At 39.7% G+C, this 23,341-nt stretch overlaps 1 non-coding gene across 1 annotated transcript; it reads left to right on the plus strand.

Moving 5' to 3' along the window:
• The first annotated feature begins 22,778 nt into the window (after nt 1–22,778).
• Nucleotides 22,779–22,850, plus strand: TRNAQ-CUG (transfer RNA glutamine (anticodon CUG)). The gene has a single exon. It is a non-coding gene; the product is annotated as a tRNA-Gln (tRNA).
• The last annotated feature ends 491 nt before the right edge of the window (nt 22,851–23,341 follow it).

Genomic DNA, 23,341 nt, shown 5'->3' on the forward strand with positions numbered 1-23,341 from the left:
TCATAATTACCTTCTGTGTTTGGTGTTCTTCATTCTCCTTTGCTCTAGGTTGGTTGAGACCAATTGGTGCATCTTTGATGGCCCTGTGCTAGCACTTAAGACCCCAGATGCTACTCTCCAAAGTGGGATGCAGAATGTTTTCTGAATAGATTTTATTATGCCGATTGACCTAGATGTCCTCGAAGTCATGGTCCCCAAACCCCCTCCCCTGCTACGCTGGCCTTCAAAGCATTCACTTTATTCAGGAAACTTCTTTGCTTTTGGTTTAATCTTGTTGTCCTGACCTCTCCTGTATTGTGTAGTATCTTTTCTTTCACCTAAAATAGTTCTTGTCTACTGTCTAATTAGTGAATACCCCTCTCCCTCCACACTCTCGTAAGCATCAAAGAATACCCTCTTCCGTGTGTAAACTTTTTGTTGAGCTCCTGTAATAGTGGTCTCATACAGTATTTGTCCCTTTGCAACTGAATACTTTCACTCAGCATAATGCCTTCCAGATTCCTCCATGTTGTGAAATGTTTCACAGATTCATCATGGTTGTTACCAATGCATAGTATTCCATTGTGTGAATATACCATAATTTATTTACCCATTCATCCATTGATGGGCACCTTGGTTGCTTCCATTTTTTTGCTATTGTAAACAGTGGTGCAATGAACATGGGTGTGCATATATCTGTTCATATAAAGGGTCTTATTTCTCTAGGCTATATTTCAAGGCGTGAGATTGTTGGACCGTACAGTAGTTCTATTTCTAACCTTTTAAGGAAGCGCTAAAAGGATTTCCTTCATGGTTATACCATTTTCCATTCCCACCACCATTGTATAAGTGTTCCAGTCTCTCCACAACCTCTCCAACATTCATTATTTTGTGTTTTTTGGATTAATGCCAGCCTTGTTGGAGTGAGATGGAATCTCATTGTAGTTTTATTTGCATTTCTCAAATGGCTAATGATCGTGAGCATTTCCTCATGTATCTGTTAGCTACCTGAATGTCTTCTTTACAGATGTGCCTGTTCATATCCTTTGCCCATTTTTTAATAGAGTTATTTGTCTTTTTGTAGTTGAATTTTTGCAGTATCATGTAGGTTTTAGAGATCAGATGATGATTGGGAATGTCAGAGCTAAAAACTTTTTCCCAATCTTTAGGTAATGTTTTTACACCTTTGTTGAAGTCTTTGTATGAGCACAGGCGTTTGATTTTTAGGAGCTCCCAGTTATCTAATTTCTTTTCTGGGGTTTGTGCATTGTTAGTAATATTTTGTATACTGTTTATGCTGTGTATTAGGACTCCTATTGCTGTCCCTATTTTATTCTTCCATGATCTTTATCGTTGTAGATTTTAGGTCTTTCATCCATTTGTAGTTAGTTTTTGTGCATGGTGTGAGGTATGAGTCGTGTTTCATTTTTCGCAGATGGATATACAGTTATGCCAGCACGATTCTTAAAGAGACTGTCTTTCCCCCATTTAACTGATTTTGGGCCGTTGTCAAGTATCAGGTGCTCATATGTGGTTGAGTTTCTGTTTGGAATCTCAATTCTCTTGCTTTGGTCTATGTATCTGTTGTTGTACCAGTAGCAGGCTTTTTTGACCATTGTGGCGGTAAAATAGTTTCTAAAATCAGGTAGAGTAAAGCCTCTCACTTTGCTCTTTTCTTTTTTCAGTAATGCTTTACTTATCCAGGGCCTCTTTCCCTTCCATATGAAGCTGGTGATTTGCTTGTCCATCTCATTAAAAAACTTCATTGGAATTTGGATGGGAATTACATTGTGTGTATACATCGCTTTTGGTAGAATAGACAATTGTACAATGTTAAGCCTTCCTATCCATGATCATGGTATGTTTTTCCACTTGTAGATCTCTTTTCGTCTTGCAGTAGCGTCTAGTACTTTTCTTTCTTTTTTTGATTTTTTTTTAATTAACTTTTATTGAGCTTCAAGTGAACGTTTACAAATAAAGTCAGACTGTCACATATAAGTTTATATACACCTTACTCCGTTCTCCCACTTGCCCTCCCCCTAATGAGTCAGCCCTTCCAGTCTCTCCTTTCGTGGCAATTTTGCCAGCTTCCAACTCTCTCTATCCTCCCATTCCCCCTCCAGACAGGAGATGCCAACACAGTCTCAAGTGTCCACCTGATATAATTAGCTCACTCTTCATCAGCATCTCTCTCCTACCCACTGTCCAGTCCCTTTCATGTCTGATGAGTTGTCTTTGGGAATGGTTCCTGTCCTGTGCCAACAGAAGGTTTGGGGACCATGACCACCGGGGTCCTTCTAGTCTCAGTCAGACCATTAAGTCTGGTCTTTTTCTGAGAATTTGGTGTCTGCATCCCACTGATCTCCTGCTCCCTCAGGGGTTCTCTGATGTGCTCCCTGCCAGGGCAGTCATCGGTTGTAGCCGGGCACCATCTAGTTCTTCTGGTCTCAGGATGATGTAAGTCTCTAGTTCATGTGGCCCTTTCTGTCTCTTGGGCTCTTAGTTGTCGTGTGACCTTGGTGTTCTTCATTTTCCTTTGCTCCATGTGGGTTGAGACCAATTGATGCATCTTAGATGGCCGCTTGTTAGCATTTAAGACCCCAGACGCCACACTTCAAAGTGGGGTGCAGAATGTTTTCATAATAGAATTATTTTTCCAGTTGACTTAGAAGTTCCCTTAAGCCATAGTCCCCAAATCCCCGCCCTTGCTCCACTGACCTTTGAAGTATTCAGTTTATCCTGGAAACTTCTTTGCTTTTGATCCAGTCCAGTCCAGTTGAGCTGACCTTCCATGTATGGAGTATTGTCCTTCCCTTCACCTGAAGCAGTTCTTATCTACTAATTAATCAGTAAAAAACCCTCTCCCACCCTCCCTCCCTCTCCCCCCTCCGTAACCACAAAAGTATGTGTTCTTCTCAGTTTATACTATTTCTCAAGATCTTATAATAGTGGTCTTATACAATATTTCTCCCTTTGCCTCTGGCTCATTTCGCTCAGCATAATGCCTTCCAGGTTCCTCCATAGTACTTTTCTTGGTATAGGTCTTTTATGTCTCTGGTATGATTTATTCCTAAGCATTTTATCTTTTGGGGGGCTACTTTAAATGGTATTGATTTGGTGATTTCCTGTTGGATGTTCTTTTTGTTGGTGTAAAGGAATCCACCTAATTCTTGTATGTTTATCTTGTATCCTGACAATCTGCTGAACTCTCAGCTTCAGTAGTTTTCTTGAGGATTCTTTAGGGTTTTCTGTGTATAAGATCATGCCATCTGCAAATAGAGATACTTTTTCTTCTCCCTTATCAATTTGGATGCCCTTTATTTCTTTAGCTAGCCTAATTGCTCTGGCTAGGACCTGCAGCACACTGTTGAATAAGACTGGTGATAAAGGGCATCCTTGTCTGGTTCCCAATCGCAAGGGGAATGCTACAGACTCTCTGCATTTAGGGTGATGTTGGGTGTTGGGTTTGTATAAATGCTCTTTATTATGTTGAGGAAGTTTTCTTTTATTCCTATTTTTCTGAGATTTTGTATCATGAATGGGTGTTGGACTTTGTCAAATGCATCTGCATTAATTGATAAGATCATGTGATTCTTCTCTTTTGTTTTATTTGTATGATGGGTTACATTAATTGTTTTTCTTGAGTTGAACCATCCCTGCACACCTTATATGAATCTCACTTGGTCATGGTAAATTATTTTTCTGATATGTTGTTGAGTTCTGTTGGCTAGAATTTTGTGGAGGATTTTGGTATCTAAGTTCATGAGGGATGTAGGTGTGTAATTTTCTTTTTTTTTTTTTTTTTTGATGTCTTTACCTGATTTTTGTATCAAGGATATGCTGGCTCCATACAATGAGTTTGGGAGTGTACCGTCCTTTATGCTCTGAAATACCTTGAGTAGTAGTGGTGTTAACTCTTGTCTGAAAGTTTGGTAGAACTCTGCAGTGAAGCCCTTCGGTCAGGCCAGGGCTTTTTTTCATTGGGAGTTTTGTTTTTTTTTTTAATTACCTTTTCAATCTCTTCTTTTGTTATGGGTTTATTTAGTTGTTCTACCTCTGTTTGTATTAGTTTAGGTAAGTAATATATTTCCAGATATTCATCCATCTCTTCTAGATTTTCAAATTTGTTAGAGTACAATTTTTTGTATTAATTTGATATCATTCTTTTAATTTCAATTTGGTCTATTGTAATATTGCCCACCTCATGTCTTATTCGGGTTATTTGCTTCCTCTCCTGTTTTTCTTTTTCTGTTTGGACAAAGATTTATCAATTTTGCTAATTTTTTCAAAGAACCAGCTTTTGGTCTTGTTAACTCAATTATTTTTGTGTTGTCTATTTCATGTAATTCTGCTCAAATTTTTATTATTTGCTTCCTTATGGTGCCTGAGGGTTTCTTTTGTTTCTTTCTTTCTATTTGTTCAAGTTGTAGGGGTAATTCTGTGATTTTGGCCCTTTCTTCTTTTTGTATGTGTGCCTTTATTGATTTAAATTGGCCTCTGAGTGCTGCTTTTGCTGTGTCTCAAAGGTTCTGATAGGAAGTGTTTTCATTCTCATTGGATTCTATGAATTTCTTTATTCCATCCTTAACATCTTCTATAACCCAGTCATTTTTGAGCAGGGTGTTCCTCAGTTTCCAAGTTTTTTATTTCTTTTCCTTGCTTTTTCTGTTATTGATTTCTACTTTTATGGCCTTATGGTCAGAGAAGATGCTTTGTAATATTTCAAAATTTTGGATTCTGCTAAGGCTTGCTTTATGACCTAATATGTGGTGTATTCTAGAGAATGTTCCATGTGCACTAGAAAGAAAAGTATACTTGGCTGCTGTTCAGTGGAGTGCTCTGTATACGTCTATGAGGTCAAATCGGTTGATTGTGCTATTTAGATCTTCTGTGTCTTTATTGAGCTTCTTTCTGGATGTTCTGTCCTTCACTGAGAGTGGTGTGTTGAAGTCTCCTACTATAACTGTGGAGCTGTCTATCTCACTTTTCAATGCTGTTAGCGCTTGTTTTATGTATCTTGCTGCCGTGTCATTGGATGTATAAATATTTAATATGGTTATATCCTCCTGGTGTGTTGTCCCTTTCATCATGATATAGTGTCCTTCCTCATTCTTTGTGGTAGATTTAACTTTAAAGTCTATTTTGTCAGAAATCAATACTGCCACACCTGCTCTCTCTTGATCGTTGTTTGCTTCATATTTTTTTCCATCCTTTGAATTTTAGTTTTTTTGTGTCTCTAAGCCTAATGTGTGTCTTTTGTAGGCAGCATAAAGACTCATTTTATTTTTTAATCCATTCTGACACTCACTGTTTCTTTATTGGTGCATTAATCCATTTACATTCAGCATTATTATGGATAAGTGTGAGCTTAGTAAAATGCACAAATCTTATGTACACAGTCCGATGAATTTTGACAAAGATAACCATCACCTCAATCATGTTGCAGAAGGTTTTCATCAACTCACAAAGATCCTTTGAACAGTTTTCCAGTCAATCTCTACCTCACTCCCTTTTAGGCAATCACCATTCTGTGTTCTATCTCCATAGATTAGTTTTGACTCTTGAAATTTACATAAATGACTATATTTTTCGTGGTTGTCTTTTTTTTTTTTAATGCAACCTAATTTTTTTTGAGATATATCCCTGCACGCGTGTGTGTATGTTATTTTGGTGTTATCGATGAGTGTAATTTCAATGTGTGAACCAGAAACAGTTGGTGAACAATTGGGTCATTTCTAGTTTTGGCTACTGTGACTAAGGCTGGTATGAAAATTCTTGTACAAGTCTTTTTGTGGATATATGGATTCGTTTCTTTCGGGGATTGCTGGGTTTTGGAGCTTTCCAGAATGGTTGTGCTATTTTACTGCCTCAACGTGAACAAGAGATATGTTGGTCTACATTCTTGTCAACAACTGGTGTTTTTGCTACCGCAAATCATGGATTTGAGCTGGCTGCTGCAAAGCCAATGCTGAGAAAGGAGGAGATAAGCAGCATGAGCCCTTTAATGAACACCGGCGTAGGAAAGAAAGAGGGGGTTATATTTCTCTCAAATTCTGTCTAAACCTAGAGGACTAATTGGGGGGGGGTTTATAGGGGGAAGGTCAGGGTTTAGAGGTTTTCAGGAATGTTGGTTTTTCTCTGAGGTAGACATGATGATAAAGTGATCTATTACTGAAGTCCTGGAAGTCTCTTCATGCCATCCTGGTTTCTCTTACAAGATGATGTAAGCTTTGCTCAGCTACCTCGATTTTGGGTATTTTTTTCCTTGGGAGAGGAACATAGCTTAATCAACAATTAAAAATTGATTACCTTATTTTTCTTTAAAGTAACAATCATGAGACAGACTTCAGAAGAAGTAATTATGTTTCAAAAACTAGAAATTAATCACAGTTTATACAGCTATAGTAAAACACTAGAAAAATACATTTTCTCTATTCCAATACTAAAACACCAAAGGAAACATATTTTCTCTACTTCATCTTCTATGTTTTACGTTTCACCCATTCTGGTGGGTGTATGATGGTATACCATGGTGTCATGGGTTCAATTGTGTCCACCCAAAAATGTGTGTATCAACTTGATTAGGCCATGATTCCCAGTATTGTGTGGGTGTCCTCCATTTTGTGCTTGTAATTTTATGTTGAGAGGATTAGGGTGGGATTGTAACACCACCCTTACTCAGGTCACCTCCCTGATAGAAGGTAAAGGGAGTTTCCCTGGGTTGTGGCCTGCACCATCTTTTATCTTTGAAGAGATAAAAGGAAAGAGAAGCAAGGAGACAGCTGGGGACCTCATACCACCAGGAAAACAGCACCAGGAGCAGAGCGTGTCCTCTGGTTGGGGGGGTCCCTTTGCCTAAGAAGCTCCCCGATGAGGGGAAGATTGAGGACATAGACCTTCCTCCAGAGCTGAGAGAGAAAGAGAAAGCCTTCTACTGGAGCCGATGCCCTGAACTTGGACTTATAATCTACTAGACTGTGAGAAAATAAATTTCTCTTTGTGAAAGCCATCCACTTGTAGTATTTCTTTTATGGTGGCACTAGATGACTAAGACACATAGTGACCTAAATTTTTGTTTCCGTTATGAGTAACGATGTTGAAGATTTTTTCTTATGCCTTTTGGGTATTAAAAAATCCTCTTTTGGGAAGAAGGCCATGTGAAGATGCATCCACAAGCCAAGGAACGTCAATGAATGCTTAGGGCTATCCGAAACTGAAAGAGAGACAAGGATGATTTTGTACTAGCGCCTTCAGAGAGAGCTTGGCTCTGCCGACACCTTGAATTTGGGCTCTTGGCCTCCAGAACTGGTAAAGAATAAATTTCTCATTTTATTAAAAAAAAAAAAAAAAAAAGATCCTCTTTTGTGAAGAGAGCCTCTTCAATTTTAATTGACTTAACTTCTATTTTTTTTAACTTTTTAAATAAACATTTTATCTTAAGATACATTTATACTTACAGAAAAGTTGAGATGATACCACTGAAATTTCACATACAGTTCACAACCACTTTCCCCTATTACATTTGACACAATTAATGAACTAATATGGATACATTATTATTAACTCAAGTACATATTTTATTCAGGTATCCTTAGCTTTTGCTAGATACCATTTTTCTCTTCAAGGATACCTCATTATATTTAGTTGTCATGTCTCCTTAAGCTCCTCTTAACTGTGACAATTCCTCAAACATCCCTTGTGTGTGATGGCTTGGCAATTCTGAGGAGTGCTGGTCAGCCATTTTGAAAAATGTCCCTAAGTGGGATTTGTCTGATGTTTTTCTCATGATTAGACTGGGGGTATAGGTTTGGGGAGGCAAAATGCTATTCCATCACATGATATCAACATGACTTAGCACTGTTGATGTTAATTTTGGTCACCTGGTTGAGGTAGTGTTCCTCAGGTCTTCATTGTAAAGGTGCTTCCCCCCCTCCCCCACTTCCAGGCTGTTTCTTTGGAAGGAAGTCACTATGGGTAGCCACATTTAAGTAGTGGGTTTTTTACCACACCTGTTTGAGCCCAGAGTACCAAAATTATTTGAGATTCTTCTGCAAGGGACATTAATCTATTCTTATGACAATGGGGGGCATTTATACTCATTTATTCAATCATTTGTTTATATTAATATGAACTTGTGAATGTGTATTTTATACCTTGGATTAATCTAATATTACTGTGTTTATATTGTTGCTAAAATTCTGTTAGTTTGGACATTAGGAGCTCTTTCAATGGTCTCCTGTATCCCTTTGATCTACCCACGTCATTTTTTTTTTTTTTAAAGGAGTCCCTGGTTGGAGCAAAGAGCTAAGTGTTCAACCAGGCAGTTTGAACCCAGCCAGAGACACCTCAGAACAGAGGTGATCGGCTTTCCAAAGGTCACAGCCTTGAAAACCCTATGGAGCAGTTCTACTGTGCTTACATGGAGTTGCCACGAGTCATAATCGACTCCACAGCGACTAATAAACACCTTACTTAAAGTCAATATTTCTATTTACTCCCGTTAAAAGCCTGATTTAGATTTCTACCTACAAACATGAACTGACAATTTAAATAAATGCATTTATGGTATGTGGTGTACAGTTCCAGGCAGATTCTCACTGCTTCTGCCCATCCTTCTCTTCCACTTTGTCTCTGTACATTCTTATTTCTATCTAGATCAGGACCACTGCAGCTGCCATTGCTTTGCTCAGCTTCACACCTACTTGGATGTCCCACTCCTCTCTGGCATCAAATGACACTGCTGAGGGCAGCTGAGCACACGAAGCTGGTGTAGGTGAAGATCACAGGCTCTTGATTCATCCAGGCTCTGGCCTAAGGGTCCTACTGACTGCTTCCTGCCAACTCCATTCGGATTATTACCCACAATCCTCACCCTTCCCGGGACCCTAAGGTCATGGTCGCTAACACCTTTACCACCACTGGGTATCTGTACCACCTCAGAGCTACTCTCTTTCGTGCAGGTTCAGTTGCTTGATTCCCCACTGTGTGGTGAGCACAGTGCCCAGTCCAAGGCCTAGCATGCATATCACAGATCAACAGTAACAGTAGGATTCATTGCCTGGGCTCTTCACATATGCCAGAAAAATAGGGAAATGTGACAAGAATATTATTTCTAAATGTTTCATACCACTGTAACACAGCAGAACTTACTTCCCAGCTTGTAAGACATGCTGCAGGGGTAGTTATTGTACTTGTCGCTACAGTGATATGTTCAACATGGAAGGGAACTAGGTAAATAGTTTAGCCCTTTCAGTGGCTTTAAGGAAAACTATTTGTAAGTAAGTAATTGTGGTTTTTTCCACCACTCCCCATCTAGTTTTCTAGTTCTGGGCCCAATTCTGGTCTGAGGGTACAAAGATGACACTACAATCTGTGCCTTCAAAAAGATCACACTCTAGTGATTGAGGTGTAAGTTGAAGAATGTGATCCTTGCTCCCCAAACCGCTTATTATACAAAACTCCACACGATTCTTTAATTCATGTGTGCTCTGGAATTACCAGAGTGTTTTTTGGAGAAATTCCTGGGCTCCACTTCCAGAGATTTCATAGCCGTGAGGCCATAGAATCTGTGTTTTCTTTTTAATTTAATTTATTTCTTGGTGGTGGTGAGAATATATACAACCAAGCATACACCAATTCCACAGTTTCTACATGTACAATTTAGTGACACAGGTTACATTTTTTGAGGTGTGCAACCCTCCTTTCTGAGTTGTTCCTTCCTCATTAACGTTAACTCACTGCCTCCCAAGTTTCCTATCTAATCTTTTAAGTTGCTCTTGTCAATTTGTTTCCATAGAAATGGATCTTCAAAGATCATAATGCTCAAGGCAGACATTCTTACTGGTTAAGGTAAACTATTTTTTGGTTTTAAGAAGTCTTCAGGGGATAGTTTTATTGAAGTTTTAAAGATGATCCGAGGGCAATAGTTTCAGGGGTTTATCTAGTCTCCTTGGTTCCAGAAAATCTGAACCATGAGAATCTGAAATTCTGTTCTGCATTGTCTTAGTCATCTAGTACTGCCAAAACAGAAATACCACAAGTGGATGGCTTTAAGAAAAAGAAATTTATTTTCTCACAGTCTAGTAGGTTCCAAGTTCAAATTCAAGGTGTCGGCTCCAGGGGAAGGCTTTCCTTCATTGTGGGCTCTGTAGGAAGGTCCTTGCCCTCAATCTTCCCCTGGTCAAGGAGCTTCTCAGACGCAGGGACCCGGTGCCCAAAGGACGCGCTCTTCTCTTGGTGCTGCTTTCTTAGTGGTATGAGGTCACCAACTCTCTGCTTGCTTCCCTTTCCTTTGCTCTCTTGAGAGATAAAAGGTGGTGCAGGCCACATCCCAGGGAAACTCCCTTTGCACTGGATCAGGGGTGAGTCCTGGGTAAGGGGGGTGTTATAATCCCACCCTATTCCTCTCAACATAAAATTACAATCACAAAATGGAGGACAACCACAGAATACTGGGAATCATGGCCCATCCAATGATACACATATTTTTGTGGGGATATAATTCAATCCATGACATGCATTTTCCCCCTTTGATCAGAATTCTTTTACACAATCTTTGATCAAAATGTACAGTATACCTAGGCACAATCCTTTTCTTTTGGTCTCAATGCAAAGGAGGCAGTATGTTCCTGGAGGCAATTAGCCACACATTCTATTTTGTGCTCTTATTCCTAACTTTCTGTTTTCTTTTGTTCCTCCAGGCGAATAAAGACCAATCCCTGTACCTGGAATCTTTACTTTTTACCAAGCTACCTGGTGATTGTGATGCATGTAGCCAGCAGAGGAGTTTGAAAAAACAGTGCTTCAGGGAATTGATTCATGGGTGACTAAATATAATAATTATTTTTTTAATTAAATTGAGAAGCTTTTTTTGAAAATTGCATGATAGACACTCAATAATATTGTTTGAGGAAAATTAACTATGTTTTTGCCTTCTAGAAAAAATCTGAAATAAAAAAAATTCTGACTCATAACTACCCTGTAGGAAAGAGTAGAACTGCCCCGTAGGATTTCCAAGGAGCAGCTGGTGGACTTGAAGTGCCAACCTCTGTTTAGCAGCCGAGCTCTTAACCTCTGCACCACCAGGGCTCCAAAATAAAGCTACTACTCCCTAAGTGTTTCTTAGATACAGTCATAGACAAATGAAAAAATTCAAAGAATAAAAAGGAAACCCATCAAATACATAGAAATAAGTCTATCAGCAAACTAATACCTGAGTTATAGGTGGACTCCCCTTTAACCCTACTACCCTCATCTATTCAAACACTGACTTGAATGAGACTTCTGTTACCATATGTAAATGAATCCGTAGATATAAACTGCTAAGTGAGTGCCTCCAGCTGCCTCTCTCCCCACTACGTGGTTCTTAAACTTTTCCTGGTTTCTCTTTCTTTTCTTCTTTCCTCCCTGCTGCTCCTCCTACTTCCTTCTCTGGCTCTTCTTCTCCACACACTAGTGCAAGCCACCAGAATATCTGAATACACTGCCATGATCTGACAGGACGAGGGACTAGTTTTCACCAGTGGAAGTGGATTTTTCTCTCGTCAGGGGTTTTTATTTAGAGCTTCCCTCCGCAATCTTACCTTGTTATAGCACTTCCCTCCCCAATCTTAGATTCTATGAACTTGTAACTTCTTTTTTTACTTCAATGTGTTATTATCCATTACCATTATTGTTTTTGATACTCAAATTGTCTCAATTTGGACCAGTTTGGATCTCTTCAGGTTGGTTCCTGTGACCTTTTGACTTGCTTCCAAGAATCAAGGAGCACATTCTTCCTTTCTGGCACAAGAAGTTCCAAGCTCAACTTGTGATTTCCTTTTCCAGAATCAGTCATTTCTCCTAGGAATCCGATTCTTTTGGTGGAGAATGGCATTCGCAACTAAGATGTAGCCTCTAGGTAGCATTGCTTCTAGGCTCTGTAAATGGACATGGTAAGAAAATATTCATTTTTAATTCATGAGCTTATACCAACACTTTCAATCCCAATTCAACACCACGAGGTTCTTTCTCAACTTCCCCTAGTCCATATTTTCATCTCTTCTCTCTCATGTTGATAACCCTGATTTCAAACAATTTTTAATACATTTCTCATCTTTTTTTTTACTACCCTATAATACACACAAAACTGTTTTGAAATTATTCCATCAATATTACTACCAAGAATAAATCTACAAAGTAAAGTTCAAAATTTCTTTGTAGATGCTTCTGACTTAAGAACTTACACCACTGTGGATCACAATCAGAGAAGTGAATTTAAAATTCACGTGAGGAGGTGAAGCCAAGATGCGGAATAGACACATGGTTCCCTTGAGCCCTCTTTAGAACAAAGACCTGAAAAAAACAAGTGAAACGAGTATATTTGTGACAAGCTGGGAGCCCTGACTATCAAAGGCAAGCTTAGACAACCAAATGAGGGGCAGGGGAAGGAAGAGGCCGTTCAGAAGTGAGGAGGAGTTACCAGATCTGAATCACGGGGAACGCTTAGGCCCCATTCCAGGAGCAGCAATGGTGATGGCGGGCTGCTCCTAGCACTGGGCCCAGTTTCCTCGGGGAGAAGCAGCCAGCCACACAGCCCACTCACACCTCCGGAACCTGATGAGAATGGTGCGCTCTTGGCAAAAGCTAAGTACTTGTGTATGTTTTACCGCGCCCCACCCCCACCCCCATCCAGCTTCAGTGGCTGAATCCCTGGGCCTGAGATAGACCCTGGTGATCACCTGGGGCTGTCCTCCCAGCCTTAGGGAAAGAAAAAATTTGCAACTGGGGGCAAAAGATAATTTGCTAGCTGAATTAACTGGGGGAGCTCAGGACAGAAGTGGCTCCTTTCCAGGCATAAACCGTCCATGTACAATGAGCACCTTTCCCTTCTGCATGGACCTGTGTGGGCCTATTTTGGGAGAATAGGCCCTTGTTGGCAAACTCCAACCATTTCATTGGTGCGGAGGAGAGGTAGGTGTTTCACATTTGACATTGCTTTGCCTATTAAACAAGGCCCTCCATTACCAGCAACAGGGAGCTAAGGACTGGTGGCTCCACTTGGGTTGCCCAGCCACCCGCGTCAGGGGTCCAGGGGTAACTGGTACCTCCCAGTCCTTACAACAAGAACTTTCGGTGACCATGGTCCCTCTGCAGAACCCACCCACCAGCACGCTCTAGGGAACAGAGACGCATTTTCCACAGAGACACTTGGGGGTCGGTTCTCAGCCCTCTGCATTGTTCAGAGTGTGATCCCCTGCTGCAATCAGATACGGGTGTATACGCCAGTCACCCCTGCCCCTCTAATACAGTAGGACAGAGCCTGTACCACACACTTGATATCAGCTACCTGGAAACCTGAGCTGAATTCATACAAGAAAAATGAATGGACTCCTAGACTGATATACCTGATAACAGCTCTAGCCAGCTGGGGACAGGACACCAGAGGCCAAAGGCGAAAATAATCAAGCTAGCTCACTCAAGCAACCCATAGGGGTATACCAAAACAAAACAAAGCAAGGAGCAATGACACAGTAAGCAAGCATAAACTAATGCAATAACTTATAGATGGCTCGGAGACAGTCAATATCAAGTCACGTAAAGAAACAGACCATGATCACCTCAACAGACTCTCAAAACAAAGAATCCACTTTTGATGGAAGTGCATTTCTGGAATTACCAGATGCAGAATACAAAAGTTTAACATACAGAACCCTTCAAGACATCAGGAAGGAAATGAGGCAATACGCAGAACAAGCCAAGGAACACACAGACAAAGCAACTGAAGAAATTAGAAAAGTTATTCAGGAACACAATGAAAAGTTTAATAAGCTGGAAAATTCCATAGACAGACAGCAATCAGAAATTCAGAAGATGAACAATAAAATAACAGAATTAGATAACTCAACAGAAAGTCAGAGGAGCAGAATTGAGCAAGTAGAAGCCACAATTTCTGAACTTGAAGATAAATCACTTGACACTAATATATTTGAAGAAAAATGAGATAAAAGAATTTTAAAAAATGAAGAAACCTTAAGAATCATCTGGGACTCTACCAAGAGAAATAACCTACGAGTGATTGGAGTACCAGAACAGGGAGAGATAACAGAAAATACAGAGAAAATTGTTGAAGATTTGTTGGCAGAAAACTTCCCTGATATTGTGAAAGATGAGAAGATATCTATCCAAGATGCTCATCACACTCCACATAAGGTAGATCTTAAAAGAAAGTCACCAAGACATTATAATCCAGCTTGCCAAAACCAAAGATAAAGAGACAATTAAGAGAGCAGCGAGGGATAAAAGAAAAGTCACCTACAAGGGAGAGCCAATAAGAACAAGCTCAGACAACTTGGCAGAAACCATGTAGGCAAGAAGGCAATGGGATGACATATTTAAAAAATTGATGGAAAAAATTGCCTGCCAAGAATCATATATCCATCAAAACTGTCTCTTAAATATGAAGGTGAAATTAAGACATTTCCAGATAAACACAAGTTGAGGGAATTCGTAAAAACCAAACAAAACTACAAGAAATACTAAAGGGAGTTCTTTGGTTAGAAAATCGATAATATCATGTATCGACCCAAGACTAGAACACTGGGCAGAGCAACCAGAAGTCAACCCTGACAGGGAAATCCAAAAAAAAAAAAAAAAACTAAGCAAGATTAAAAAAAAAAAATACAACACAGTGTAATGGTGATGTTATTATATAAAAGAAGACAACATTAAAATAATAAAGAGGGACTAAATGTAATCATACACCTTCCATATGGAGAGGAAGGTATGGCGATACAAAGAAATAAAACTTAGTTATAAATTTAGGAAATGGGGTAAATAATAAGGTAACCACAAAGGAGACAAACTATCCTACTCATCAAAATAAAATATGAGTGAAAAATACAGACTCAGCAGAAACAAAATCAACAACAACAAATATGAGGAAAGGACAATATATAAAGAAAATCTACTCAGCACATAAAATCAAGTGGGAAAAAGAAGCTGTCAACACACAAAAAAAGAAGTCAAAATGATATCCCTAAATTCATACCTATCCATAATTACCCTGAATGTAAATGGACTAAATGCACCAATAAAGAGACAGAGAGTGGCAGAATGGATTAAAAAACAAGATCCATCTATATGCTGCCTACAAGAGACACACCTTAGACTTAGAGACACAAACAAACTAAAACTCAAAGGATGGAAAAAAATATATTAAGCAAACAACAATCAAAAAAGAGCAGGAGTGGCAATATTAATTTCCGACAAAATAAACTTTAAAGTTAAATCCATCAGAAAGGATAAGGAAGGACACTATGTAATGATAAAAGGTATAATACACCAAGAAGATATAACCATATTAAATATTTATGCACCCAATGACAGGGCTGCAAGATAAATAAAACAAACTCTATCAGCATCGGAAAGTGAGACACACAGTTCCACAATAATAGTAGGAGACTTCAACACACCACTCTGGGAGAAAGACAGGACATCCAGAAAGAAGCTCAGTAAAGACACGAAACATCGAAACGCCACAATCAACCAACTTGACCTTGTAGACATATACAGAACACTCCACCCAACGGCAACCAACTATACTTTCTTTTCTAGTGCACATGGAACATTATCTAGAATAGATCACATATTAGGTCATAAAGCAAGCCTTAACAGAATCCAAAACTTTCAAATATTACAAAGCATCTTCTCTGATCAAAAGGCCATAAAAGTGGAAATCAATAACAGGAAAAGGAGGGAGAAGAAATCAAACACTTGGAAACTGAACAATACCCTTTTCAAAAAAGCCTGGATTATTGAAGACATTAAGGCTGGAATAAAGAAATTCATAGAATCCAATGAGAACGAAAACACTTTCTATCAGAACCTTTGGGACACAGCAAAAGGGGTGCTCAGAGGCAAATTTATATCAATAAATGCACACATCCAAAAAGAAGAAAGGGCCAAAATCAAAGAACTATCCCTACAACTTGAACAAACAGAAAGAGAGCAACCAAAGAAACCCACAGGCACAAGAAGAAAACAAGTAATAAAAATCAGAGCTGAACTAAATGAAATAGAAAACAGAAAAACAATTGAAAGAATTAACAAGACCACAAGCTGGTTTTTTGAAAAACTCAACAAAATTGATAAACCATTGGCCAAACTGACAAAAGAAAAACAGGAGAGGAAGCAAATAACCTGGATAAGAAATGAGATGGGTGACATCACAACAGACCCAATTGAAATTAAAAGTTTCATATCAGGTTACTATGAAAAACTACACTCAAATTTGAAAACCTAGAAGAAATGGATGAATTCCTAGAAACACACTACCTACCTAAACTAACACAAACAGAGGTGGAACAACTAAATAGACCCATAACAAAAGAAGAGATTGAAAAGGTAATCAAAAAACTCCCAACAAAAAAAAAAAGCCCTGGTCCAGACGGCTTCACTGCAGAGTTCTACCAAACTTTCAGAGAAAAGTTAACACCACTACTACTGAAGGTATTTCAGAGCATAGGAAAGACGGAATACTGCCAAATTCATTCTGTGAAGCCACCATATCCCTGATACCAAAACCAAGTAAAGACACCACAAGAAAAGAAAATTATAGACCTATATCCCTCGTGAATGTAGATGCAAAAATCCTCAACAAAATTCTAACCAATAGAATTCAACAACATATCAAAAAAAGAATTCACCATGAACAAGTGGGATTCATACCAGGTATGCAGGGATGGTTCGACGTTAGAAAAACAATTAATGTAATCCACCACATAAATAAAGGACAAGAATCATATGATTTTATCAATTGATGCAGAAAAGGCATTTGACAAAGTTCAACACTCATTCATGATAAAAACGCTCAGCAGAATAGGAATAGAAGGAAAATTTCTGAACATAATAAAGGGCATTTATACAAAGCCAACAGCCAACATCACCCTAAATGGAGAGAGCCTGAAAACATTCCCACTGAGATTGGGAACCAGACAAGGATGCTCTTTGTCACCACTCTTATTCAACATTGTGCTGGAAGTCCTAGCCAGAGCAATTAGGCTAGATAAAGAAATAAAGGGCATCCAGATGGGCAAGGAAGAAGTCAAAGTATCTCTATTTTCAGATGACATGGTCTTATATACAGAAAACCCTAAGGAATCCTCCAGAAAACTACTGAAACTAATAGAAGAGTTCAGCAGAGTATTGGGGTACGAGATAAACATACAAAAATCAGTTGGATTCCTCTACACCAACAAAAAGAACATCGAAGAGGAAATCACCAAATCAATGCCATTTACAGTAGCCCCAAAGAAGATTAAATACTTAGGAATAAATCTTACCAGAGATGTAAAAGACTTATACAAAGAAAACTACAGTACGCTTCTACAAGAAAGCAAAAGAGACTTACATAAGTGGAAGAACATACCTTGCTCTTGGATAGGAAGACTTAACATTATAAAAATATCTATTCTACTAAAAGCGATCTATACATTTAATGCAATTCAGATCCAAATCCCAAGGACATTCTTTAATGAGATGGAGAAACAAATCACCAATTTCATATGGAAGGGAAAGAGGCCCCGGATAAATAAGGCATTACTGAAAAAGAAGAACAAAGTGGGAGGCCTTACTTTACCTGATTTTAGAACCTATTATACCGCCGCAGTAGTCAAAAAGCCTAGTACTGGCACAACAGCAGATACATGGACCAATGAAACAGAATTGAGAATCCAGACATAAATCCATCCACATATGAGCAGTTGATATTTGACAAAGGCCCCAAAACAGTTAAATGGGGAAAAGACAGTCTTTTTAACAAATGGTGCTGGCATAACTGGATGTCCATCTGCAAAAAAATGAAACAAGACCCATACCTAACTCCATGCACAAAAACTAACTCAAAGTGGATCAACAACCTAAATATAAAATCTAAAACGATAAAGATCATGGAAGAAAAAACAGGGACAACGTTAGGAGCACTAATACATGGCATAAACAGTATAGAAAATATTATAAAGAACGTAGAAGAAAAACTAAATAACTGGGAGCTCCTAAAAATCAAACACTTATGCTTATCCAAAGATTTCAGCAAAAGAATAAAAAGACTACCTACAAACTGGGAAAAAGTTTTTACCTATGACATTTCTGATCAGCGCTTGATCTCTAAAATCTACATGATAGTACAAAAACTCAACTGCAAAAAGGCAAATAACCCAATTAAAAAATGGGCAAAAGATATGAATAGACACTTCACTAAAGAAGACATGCAGGTAGCTAACAGATATATGAGGAAATGTTCACAATCATTAGCCATTAGAGAAATGCTGATCAAAACTACAACGAGATTTCATCTCACGCCAACAAGGCTGGCATTAATCCAAAAAACAAAATAATAAATGTTGGAGAGGCTGTGGAGAGATTGGAACACTTCTACGCTGCTGGTGAGAATGTCAAATGGTACAACCACTTTGAAAATCGATTGGGCGCTTCCTTAAAAGGTTAGAACTACCATATGATCCAGCAATCCCACTCTTTGGAATGTATCCTAAGAAATAAGAGCCTTTACACGAACAGATATATGCACACCCATGTTTATTGAAGTGCTCTTTACAATACCGAAAAGATGGAAGCAACCAAGGTGCCCATCAATGGATGAATGGATAAATAAATTATGGTATATTCACACAATGGAATACTACGCATTGATAAAGAACACTGAGGAATCTGTGAAACATTTCGTAACATGGAGGAACCTGGAGGGCATTATGCTGAGTGAAATTAGTTGCAAAAGGAGAAATATTGTATAAGACCACTATTATAAGAACTTGAGAAATATTTCAAACTGAGAAGAAAACATTTTTTGTGGTTACAAGAAGGGGGAGGGAGGAAGGGTGGGAGAGGGGTATTACTAATGAGATAGTAGATAAGAACTACTTTAGGTGAAGGGAAAGACAGCACACAATACAGGGGAGGTCAGCACAATTGGACTAAACCAAAAGCAAAGTAGTTTCCTGAATAAACTGAACGCTTCAAAGGCCAGCGTAGCAGAGGCAGGGGTCTGGGGACCATGGTTTCAGGGGACATCTAAGTCAATTGGCATAATAAAATCTATTAACAAAACATTCTGCAACCCACTTTGAAGAGTGGCGTTTGGGGTCTTAAACAGTAGCAAGCAGCCATCTAAAATGCATCAATTGGTCTCAACCCACCTGGATCAAAGTAGAATGAAGAACACCAAAGACACAAGGTGATTTACGAGGACGAGCCCAAGAGACAGAAAGGGCCACGTGAACCAGCGACTACATTATCCTGAGACCAGAAGAACTAGATGGTGCTTGGTTACGATCGATGACTGCCCTGACAGGGAACACAACAGAGAACCCCAAGCAGGAGAGCAGTGGGATGCAGACCCCAAATTCTCATAAGACCAGACTTAATGGTCTGACTGAGACTGGAAGGACCCCGGTGATCATGGCCCCCAGACCTTCTGTTGCCCCAGGACAGGAACCATTCCCAAAGCCAACTCTTCAGACGTGGATTGGACTGGACAATGGGTTGGAGAGGGATGCTGGTGAGGAGTGAGGTTCTTGGATCAGGTGGACACTTGAGATTATGTTGGCATCTCCTGCCTGGAGGGGAGATGGGAGGGTGGAGGGGGTTAGAAGCTGGCGAAAAGGACGCGAAAACAGCGGGCTGTCTCATTAGGGAGAGAGTAATTGGCAGTGTGTAGCAAGGTGCATATGGGTTTTTGTGTGAGAGACTGACTTGATTTGTAAACTTTCACTTAAAGCACAATAAAAATTATTTTAAAAAATTAAAATAAATGGATGCTGATATAGGAGAGCATTGGGAAAGAAATGAAAAAATTCACATGAATATTTTCTGTGTGATTGTATTATCATTCTGATAAACAGGCAATTTTAAAATTTTCTACTTTTGTTTATCAATTGTAGTGTTTTCTTTTTCTTCTCTTTTTTGAAAATGGAAAACATCACATGGTTTAAAAATCAAAACATTATAAAAAAGATAATATTTAGCAAAGTCTCACCATCATGCCTATAGCTGAAACCACATTCCCTAGATGAAAACGTTTTTATTACCTTCTGGTATATCCTTCCTGAAAAATAAGCAAGTATTAATAATAAGTACAAACACTTCTGTCCTCTCCTTTCTTAAAGAAAAGGTAGATCACTGTATACATTTTTTCACTTCTTGCTTTGCTTTTTTTTACATAAACAATTTATCCTAGCAATAACTCAGCAGCAGTCCATACAGACCCTCACGTTTTGGCCACGTAGAACTCCATTATGTGTATGCATGACCAGGTCATTCTTTAATGTCTTATATGCAGTCTAACCACTTTGAAATCATTAGCCCAAGAGATCCAGCTCACTTTTCGAAGGCACAAACTAGCCTTAGGAAGAAGAAAGGCAATTTTGACTGCCAAAGGAACACGTGATAATAATCTCTTTGTAATGTATTAAAACTATGTGTATAATTTAAATACAAAGTTTTCATCTATTACACACATATTTAGTGTTGTGGTGTTTTGTGTTCATAAATGAAATAATGAGACAATACTGTAAGGCAACTTGGATACACCTACCCTGTGACACAGCAATGGGTGCCCCTGGATATCTTGATATATTTACATGTAGGAAAAGCCCAAATCAATTCCAACTTCTCTAATACCAAATATTTATTGATCAACCCAAATCTACCTACTATCAATTCAGTTCTCTTCCACTTTCGTTCTGACACCAGGTGCACATGCAGCATCTTCCTCTGACCCTAACTAACCATCTGGAGCTAGAGCAGACCTCACAAGTAAAGGGCACAGACACCAGCTGCAACCTTGGGAGTCCTCGTGACCCACTAACTTCTGACCTGCTGGCTACATACTCAGAAGTTCCCTCTACCCCTTCAGGATACCAGCCATAAGCTCGGAGGTGCTCATTCCCCTCACTTCTGACCTACTGGCTCTCACTACCACCTTGGGTTTGATAATTCACTGGAATGAGTCACAGAACTCACAGAAAGTCCTATACTTACAATTACAGTTTTATAGCAAAAAGGATACAAATGAGGAGACACATAGGGAAGGACTGGGAAGGTTCTGAACATGCAGAGTCCTTGTCTCCAAAAGAGCTGCACTACCCTTCCATGTGCATAGATGTCTCTCACCAACCAGGAAGCCCATGGAGCTTCTGTGTCCACAGCCTTTTTCTGAGCCTCACTACTTAGGTATGACTGAATGAATTTTCCCCCAGCCTCTGCACCCCTCACCCCAGGTTGACTGATATCAGGAGGTCCTCTTTCTAGCCTTGCCAGCCCCCGCTTGAGTCACCTTATTAGCATAAACCCTCAAGTGTGGTCTGGAGGCCTATAGAAAACAAAAACACCTCAATTACTCAGCAAATTCCAAACATTTAAAGTTAAGTCAAGGAGCACTGGAGAAAGACTAGGTAAGTTCTGGGCTTCCAGCCAAAGGCTTGATGGTTTGAACCCACCAGCCACTCCGAGGGAGAAAGATGGAGCAATGGGTGTCTGTCAAGATTTCTATCCTTGGAAGCCCTACTGGGCTGTTCTACCCTGTCCTATAGAGTTACTAGCAGTCAGAATCAACCTGACAGGAAGGTGTTTAGTTGTTTGTTTGTTTGTTTGTTTGTTGCTTGCTTGTCTTTGGTTTAGAGTTATCTTCAAGAAACCAAGGACAAAGAGTACTTTCTTTGGATGAAGTTAAATCTTTACTGCGCTTCAAAAACAAATAAAAAACTGTGAAGTTTCTTGGTCATGATACATTGGGAAATTGGAATGTAATGGACGTGGCCAAGCTCTCAGAAAACAGACTGTGGCTGTATAAGTGTCAGAGCCCTGTCTTGTAGCCTCAACAGCATGTGGTTGATTTTGAGTCACAGCAGATATGGTTCTTCTGGTTTGTCTGAGTGTATGAATGTTAGACAAGGTTAGTTGTTTTTTTGTTGTGTATCTAACAAATATGTTTGTTGTAAGAAAAACTTACCAGAAAAGAAATGTATAAAGCAGAAAATGAGAGTTCTTCTGACTGGCGAACTCACTCCCCAGATACAACACTGCTGAGACACCTTTCTGTATTACACATAGGAAGCTGTGGTGGCTTTGGAGTGTAATAGGTGCTGTGTGGACAAGGCACCCCGGAACTCCCAAGTCCTGCCCTGACAATCATCTACTCTCCCTGGGCAATGAGAAATGGGTGGAGGCAAAGAAAAGGAAAATAACACTGTTGTTTGCAGAAATTTCACCTTGAGGCAGGAAACTCTGGTAAGTAAGGCCGAGAAGATGATTTCTGACAGAAGCTTAAAGAGCTGTGCCATCGCCTGAAACCCAAAGTGGATTTTACCTCCATTTCCTGAGATGCGAATGAAATAATAGAAGTCAATAAAAGGAGAGATGTAGAGAGAAAGCAAGATGGATGAGTCCATTCACACAAGTCAAGGATCCTCAAGTCGCCTCTGATAGAGGACTGCTTTGAGATTAGTCGTGGAAACTATGGATGCTAAATGAGTATTTACACAGATACTCACGCACTGTCCCTAAGAGTCTGCAAGAGATTTGTTCTTTCTTTTATTTATTTTTTTTTTAATTGAAATGATCATAGATATGAGTCCGAATCAACTCTCCTGGGGCTGTGGATTTGGGGGTTCAAATCCACCAGGCACTCCTTTGAAACTCTATGGGGCAGTTATGCTCTGTCCTATAGGATCACTATGAATCGGAATGGACTCAAAGGCACTGGGATTTTTCTGGGTTACCGATGGAGGCTTACAAGGCCTTGTGGTGGTTCCATGGTGTAATGGCGAGCACTCTGGGCTCTGAATCCAGGGATCCGAGTTCAAGTCTCGGTGGGACCTTAGTGTTTCCTTTAAATGAAGGATTAAAAAAAAAAAAAACCTTTTTAAATTGGGAACAGAACTTGTTACTCCCTGTCCCGCGTGCCACCGCTGGTCCTCTTTTAGGAGGTAGAAAGTTTTCGGGCCCGGAGGGAAAAAGCGAGAGCAGATACCGGCTCCCCTCCTGCTCTCCCTCGGTTTTCTGCCTCGCTGCCCGGTCTCCTTTTCCACTAGTCTACTCCTCAGGAACTGAACTCCCAGAAACCCTCAGAAAATAGCTGAGGAAGGAGGAGAGACTGCAAAGAACAGAGAAGAGAATTGGAAAGAAAAAGGGAGGAACTAGGGAATGGGACGCAGAGGAGCTGGGAGTTCACAGCAGCGGTTTCAGTTGCTGGGTGTGGACCACCTCAGCTCCTCACTCAGGAGCGCCCCCATCGCTTCCTGTCCCACCGGAGAACCCGGTTCCACTGATAAACCTCAAAGCTGCTTGCCTGGCATTTGTTCTTGCAAAG

The sequence above is a fragment of the Loxodonta africana genome, chromosome 3, assembly GCF_030014295.1.
Source record: "Loxodonta africana isolate mLoxAfr1 chromosome 3, mLoxAfr1.hap2, whole genome shotgun sequence".
NCBI lineage: Eukaryota > Metazoa > Chordata > Mammalia > Proboscidea > Elephantidae > Loxodonta > Loxodonta africana.